The 6,142-nt window shown below is 36.6% G+C and overlaps 1 pseudogene; it reads right to left on the bottom strand.

Moving 5' to 3' along the window:
• Positions 1-6,142, bottom strand: part of LOC114076509 — a 19,070-nt pseudogene that overhangs the window by 3,756 nt on the left and 9,172 nt on the right.

The raw sequence follows: 6,142 nt of genomic DNA, 5'->3' as shown, positions 1-6,142 counted from the left end.
AAAGATCACGAGTAAGAAGACAACGAGAAATATACCAAAAGACACAAAGATTTAACGTGGTTCGGTCAATCGACCTACATCCACAAAGGAGATGAGCAATCCACTATAATTATGAGAGTACAAAATACAGAGAGAAACAACCTCAACCAATTCACTCGGAATACATGAGAGGTTCACACAAGTGATAACGTATCCAACTTGTGACCCACAAATTCTCCCTCTAACCAAAACTCTCAAAACCCTTAAGACTACATTGTGAATGCTGATTAAGATAGAAGGAACATGCCTCTATTTATAGAGTCCTAAACCTTTTCCTACCAGAAAAAGTATTAGTCAATCCAAAACCTTTTCCTAAAAGGAAAACCTATTTATGGTAAAAAATCAGGGCAAATAAAACCCAACTGCATGCATTTTGTACCCTCTAATGTATTGACCAATGACATGCTCTTCATCGGCACAACCAACATCGCTATCTAAATCCAAATATTTTTTCCAAATAGCAGAGATCTTTGAACTAAATACACAATCTACAGTTGTGTATTTATAGATGCCTCCAACATCATACTTGGCTTTTTTCCATAGATAATATAAAATTACATCAACATGCTGACAAATTTAAAGACAAATGTATAAATGCTATAACTACTAATCAATCATTGTTAGTAAAGATAAATGCTAAACAACTCTTACCGAATTGTTCAATAACTGTCCTTTGAAATACAGATTATAGAACCAATTCTTATTGTCTATTAGGAGAACGCCAAGGTTAATGGCCACAGGAATTTCAGCTAGATTCTTCTTGTAATGGTCTTGATCATGCTTCCTAAAAACAGAATAAAAATAGAAATAGTATACCATTCATTAAAAAAGTAATTACTATCAACATTTAAATACAAAAAAATAATCAAGAAAACCTAATACTTTTTCTGGTAGGAAAAGGTTTAGGACTCTATAAATAGAGGCATGTTCCTTCTATCTTAATCAGCATTCACAATGTAGTCTTAAGGGTTTTGAGAGTTTTGGTTAGAGGGAGAATTTGTGGGTCACAAGTTGGATACGTTATTACTTGTGTGAACCTCTCATGTATTCCGAGTGAATTGGTTGAGGTTGTTTCTCTCTGTATTTTGTACTCTCATATTTATAGTGGATTGCTCATCTCCTTTGTGGACGTAGGTCGATTGACCGAACCACGTTAAATCTTTGTGTCTTTTGGTATATTTCTCGTTGTCTTCTTACTCGTGGTCTTTCGAGGTTTGCTTTGCTAGCTTCCGCGTTTACACCTGCTTATTTTCGGTCCTAACAAGTGGTATCAGAGCCAGATTCAATGATGGAGTCAGGTTTAGTGGTTCGATAATCGATGATTGAACCAGGTTAGAAGGAGGTGTTCATCTTGACGGGTGTAGTTCTAGCCGCAACCTTTTTGACAGTAATGAAGATTTTGTTGGAGAAATTGTTTCAGAGAGGTTCTCTGTGTTGAGACATAAATTTTGCAAAGGAGATTATGGAGAGGAGAAGCAAGTTGTTGAAGATTAAGTGAAGAAGGTGGACAAATTTATTTTGTCAGAAATTCAGGCCAAGGGGGAGATTTGTTGGGTTTTATTTGCCCTAAATTTCTTACCATAAATAGGTTTTCCTTTTAGGAAAAGGTTTTGGATTGACTAATCCTTTTCTTGTAGGAAAAGGTTTAGGACTCTATAAATAGAGGCATGTTCCTTCTAACTTAATCAGCATTCACAATGTAGTCTTAAGGGCTTTGAGAGTTTTGGTTAGAGGGAGAATTTGTGGGTCACAAGCTTGATACGTTATCACTTGTGTGAACCTCCCATGTATTCCGAGTGAATTGGTTGAGGTTGTTTCCCTCTGTATTTTGTACTCTCATATTTATAGTGGATTGCTCATCTCCTTTGTGGACGTAGGTCGATTGACCGAACCACGTTAAATCTTTGTGTCTTTTGGTATATTTCTCGTTGTCTTCTTACTCGTGGTCTTTCGAGGTTTGCTTTGCTAGCTTCCGCGTTTACACCTGCTTATTTTCGGTCCTAACAAGTGGTATCAGAGCCAGATTCAATGATGGAGTCAGGTTTAGTGGTTCGATAATCGATGATTGAACCAGGTTAGAAGGAGGTGTTCATCTTGACGGGTGTAGTTCTAGCCGCAACCTTTTTGACAGTAATGAAGATTTTGTTGGAGAAATTGTTTCAGAGAGGTTCTCTGTGTTGAGACATAAATTTTGCAAAGGAGATTATGGAGAGGAGAAGCAAGTTGTTGAAGATTAAGTGAAGAAGGTGGACAAATTTATTTTGTCAGAAATTCAGGCCAAGGGGGAGATTTGTTGGGTTTTATTTGCCCTAAATTTCTTACCATAAATAGGTTTTCCTTGTAGGAAAAGGTTTTGGATTGACTAATCCTTTTCTTGTAGGAAAAGGTTTAGGACTCTATAAATAGAGGCATGTTCCTTCTAACTTAATCAGCATTCACAATGTAGTCTTAAGGGCTTTGAGAGTTTTGGTTAGAGGGAGAATTTGTGGGTCACAAGCTTGATACGTTATCACTTGTGTGAACCTCCCATGTATTCTGAGTGAATTTGGTTGAGGTTGTTTCCCTCTGTATTTTGTACTCTCATATTTATAGTGGATTGCTCATCTCCTTTGTGGACGTAGGTCGATTGACCGAACCACGTTAAATCTTTGTGTCTTTTGGTATATTTCTCGTTGTCTTCTTACTCGTGGTCTTTCGAGGTTTGCTTTGCTAGCTTCCGCGTTTACACCTGCTTATTTTCGGTCCTAACAAGTGGTATCAGAGCCAGATTCAATGATGGAGTCAGGTTTAGTGGTTCGATAATCGATGATTGAACCAGGTTAGAAGGAGGTGTTCATCTTGACGGGTGTAGTTCTAGCCGCAACCTTTTTGACAGTAATGAAGATTTTGTTGGAGAAATTGTTTCAGAGAGGTTCTCTGTGTTGAGACATAAATTTTGCAAAGGAGATTATGGAGAGGAGAAGCAAGTTGTTGAAGATTAAGTGAAGAAGGTGGACAAATTTATTTTGTCAGAAATTCAGGCCAAGGGGGAGATTTGTTGGGTTTTATTTGCCCTAAATTTCTTACCATAAATAGGTTTTCCTTGTAGGAAAAGGTTTTGGATTGACTAATCCTTTTCTTGTAGGAAAAGGTTTAGGACTCTATAAATAGAGGAATGTTCCTTCTAACTTAATCAGCATTCACAATGTAGTCTTAAGGGCTTTGAGAGTTTTGGTTAGGGGGAGAATTTATGGGTCACAAGCTTGATACGTTATCACTTGTGTGAACCTCTCATGTATTCCGAGTGAATTGGTTGAGGTTGTTTCTCTCTGTATTTTGTACTCTCATATTTATAGTGGATTGCTCATCTCCTTTGTGGACGTAGGTCGATTGACCGAACCACGTTAAATCTTTGTGTCTTTTGGTATATTTCTCGTTGTCTTCTTACTCGTGGTCTTTCGAGGTTTGCTTTGCTAGCTTCCGCGTTTACACCTGCTTATTTTCGGTCCTAACAAGTGGTATCAGAGCCAGATTCAATGATGGAGTCAGGTTTAGTGGTTCGATAATCGATGATTGAACCAGGTTAGAAGGAGGTGTTCATCTTGACGGGTGTAGTTCTAGCCGCAACCTTTTTGACAGTAATGAAGATTTTGTTGGAGAAATTGTTTCAGAGAGGTTCTCTGTGTTGAGACATAAATTTTGCAAAGGAGATTATGGAGAGGAGAAGCAAGTTGTTGAAGATTAAGTGAAGAAGGTGGACAAATTTATTTTGTCAGAAATTTAGGCCAAGGGGGAGATTTGTTGGGTTTTATTTGCCCTAAATTTCTTACCATAAATAGGTTTTCCTTTTAGGAAAAGGTTTTGGATTGACTAATCCTTTTTCTGGTAGGAAAAGGTTTAGGACTCTATAAATAGAGGAATGTTCCTTCTAACTTAATCAGCATTCACAATGTAGTCTTAAGGGCTTTGAGAGTTTTGGTTAGAGGGAGAATTTGTGGGTCACAAGTTTGATACGTTATCACTTGTGTGAACCTCTCATGTATTCCGAGTGAATTGGTTGAGGTTGTTTCTCTCTGTATTTTGTACTCTCATATTTATAGTGGATTGCTCATCTCCTTTGTGGATGTAGGTCGATTGACCGAACCACGTTAAATCTTTGTGTCTTTTGGTATATTTCTCGTTGTCTTCTTACTCGCGGTCTTTCGAGGTTTTCTTGATTATCTTTTTGTATTTAAATGTTGATAGTAATTACTTTTTAAATGAATGGTATACTATTTCTATTTTTATTCTGTTTTTAGGAAGCATGATCAAGACCATTACAAGAAGAATCTAGCTGAAATTCCTGTGGCCATTAACCTTGGCGTTCTCCTAATAGACAATAAGAATTGGTTCTATAATCTGTATTTCAAAGGACAGTTATTGAACAATTCTGTAAGAGTTGTTTAGCATTTATCTTTACTAACAATGATTGATTAGTAGTTATAGCATTTATACATTTGTCTTTAAATTTGTCAGCATGTTGATGTAATTTTATATTATCTACGGAAAAAAGCCAAGTATGATGTTGGAGGCAGCTACAAATACACAACTGTAGATTGTGTATTTAGTTCAAAGATCTCTGCTATTTGGAAAAAATATTTGGATTTAGATAGCGATGTTGGTTGTGTCGATGAAGAGCATGTCATTAGTGAATACATTATAGGGTACAAAATGCATGCTGCTACAAAGACCACGAGTAAGAAGACAACGAGAAATATACCAAAAGACACAAAGATTTAACGTGGTTCGGTCAATCGACCTACATCCACAAAGGAGATGAGCAATCCACTATAATTATGAGAGTACAAAATACAGAGAGAAACAACCTCAACCAATTCACTCGGAATACATGAGAGGTTCACACAAGTGATAACGTATCCAACTTGTGACCCACAAATTCTCCCTCTAACCAAAACTCTCAAAACCCTTAAGACTACATTGTGAATGCTGATTAAGATAGAAGGAACATGCCTCTATTTATAGAGTCCTAAACCTTTTCCTACCAGAAAAAGTATTAGTCAATCCAAAACCTTTTCCTANCCCAACAAATCTCCCCCTTGGCCTGAATTTCTGACAAAATAATTTTGTCCACCTTCTTCACTTAATCTTCAACAACTTACTTCTCCTCTCCATAATCTCCTTTGCAAAATTTATGTCTCAACACAGAGAACCTCTCTGAAACAATTTCTCCAACAAAATCTTCATTACTGTCAAAAAGGTTACGGCTAGAACTACACCCGCCAAGATGAACACCTCTTTCTAACCTGGTTCAATCATCGATCATCGAACCACTGAACCTGAATCCATCATTGAATCTGGCTCTGATACCACTTGTTAGGACCGGAAATAAGCAGGAGTAAATGCGGAAGCTAGCAAAGCAAACCTCGAAAGACCACGAGTAAGAAGACAACGAGAAATAAGATTGACCGAACCACGTTAAATCTTTGTGTCTTTTGGTATATTTCTCGTTGTCTTCTTACTCGCGGTCTTTCGAGGTTTTCTTGATTATCTTTTTGTATTTAAATGTTGATAGTAATTACTTTTTAAATGAATGGTATACTATTTCTATTTTTATTCTGTTTTTAGGAAGCATGATAAAGACCATTACAAGAAGAATCTAGCTGAAATTCCTGTGGCCATTAACCTTGGCGTTCTCCTAATAGACAATAAGAATTGGTTCTATAATCTGTATTTCAAAGGACAGTTATTGAACAATTCTGTAAGAGTTGTTTAGCATTTATCTTTACTAACAATGATTGATTAGTAGTTATAGTATTTATACATTTGTCTTTAAATTTGTCAGCATGTTGATGTAATTTTATATTATCTACGGAAAAAAGCCAAGTATGATGTTGGAGGCAGCTACAAATACACAACTGTAGATTGTGTATTTAGTTCAAAGATCTCTTCTATTTGGAAAAAATATTTGGATTTAGATAGCGATGTTGGTTGTGCTGATGAAGAGCATGTCATTGGTGAATACATTATAGGGTACAAAATGCATGCTGCTACAAAGACCACGAGTAAGAAGACAACGAGAAATATACCAAAAGACACAAAGATTTAACGTGGTTCGGTCAATCGA

Source organism: Solanum pennellii, chromosome 3, assembly GCF_001406875.1.
Source record: "Solanum pennellii chromosome 3, SPENNV200".
In the NCBI taxonomy this organism is placed as follows: domain Eukaryota; kingdom Viridiplantae; phylum Streptophyta; class Magnoliopsida; order Solanales; family Solanaceae; genus Solanum; species Solanum pennellii.
This window is presented reverse-complemented; position numbering and strand designations above follow the sequence as displayed.